The following is a 1052-nucleotide window of genomic DNA, read 5'->3' as shown; positions in this document are numbered from 1 at the left end:
TGTGTGTGTGTGTGTGTGTGTGTATTTGTGCTTGCCTCACCATCGCTTGACAACTGATGTTGGTGTGTTTACGTCCCCGTCACTTAACGGTTCGGCAAAAAGAGACCCATAGAATAAGTACTAGGCTTACAAAGAATAAGCTCTGGGGTCGATTTGTTCGACTAAAGGCGGTGCTCCAGCATAACCGCAGTCAAATGACTGAAACAAGTAAAAGAGTAAAAGAATAAAAGAATGCCCCTATTACCCATTTTTCCGTCTTCGATCTCATTCTTTACATAAGGCGAACCCGGATATAAAACGTTTCGTCCGTCTTTACGTTCTGAGATCAAATACCACCGAGGTCGACTTTACCTTTCATCCTTCCTGGGTTGATAAAATAAATACAGTTCAACTACCGGGGGTCGATATAATCAACTAACCCCCTCCTCCGAAATTATTGCACAAAAAATTTAAAACCAATATCAGAGATTATAGTTATCGGTGCTGTTATTTAGCGCCAAGTCCTGATCCAGGTAGATGTATGATCAAATTTGTTCTCCGTGTGACCATCCCATCTTGTATTCCAACATAGTATATCTAGGACTACATTGTCTAATGTACAGAATAGATGTAATAGACCCTAAAGCGTGACTGATACATTATATTCAGACTGAGATATTATATTCTCCCCACTCACTGGCACGAGGAAAGCAAAAAATGTATTCGACCATAAAGCCATTTCAAATAAAAGCTAAAAATAGCCGAAGCTAACGAGTCAGAACTGGAGACAGTACCATAAGCACGTGGCACATTTGTGTGTGTGTGTGTGTGTGTGATTAATTAATTAAAAAGAAAATGGAGTATAAAAGACTACAAGAAAAAACAACAACGCGAGCACGTAGGACAGGTAAAGTATTAATGATTCGCTCAGAGAAGGAAAGAAAGAAAGAGTGGTTGTTTTACGTTTCGTGCTAAGCTCTTCTTCGGGAACAGGAGACATAGGAAAGTCCAAAAGACTACACACACACACACACACACACACACACACACACACACGCACACACACACACACA

At 40.4% G+C, this 1052-nt stretch overlaps 1 protein-coding gene across 1 annotated transcript in view; it reads left to right on the top strand.

The window, feature by feature from the left end:
• The window catches only part of LOC106867479 (signal peptide, CUB and EGF-like domain-containing protein 1), a 22966-nt gene that overhangs the window by 2159 nt on the left and 19755 nt on the right, over positions 1 to 1052 (top strand). The window lies entirely within an intron of this gene.

The sequence above is a fragment of the Octopus bimaculoides genome, chromosome 29, assembly GCF_001194135.2.
Source record: "Octopus bimaculoides isolate UCB-OBI-ISO-001 chromosome 29, ASM119413v2, whole genome shotgun sequence".
NCBI classification, from domain to species: domain Eukaryota; kingdom Metazoa; phylum Mollusca; class Cephalopoda; order Octopoda; family Octopodidae; genus Octopus; species Octopus bimaculoides.
Note: the sequence above shows the minus strand (reverse complement) of the source record. Positions and strands in the feature narration are given on the sequence as shown.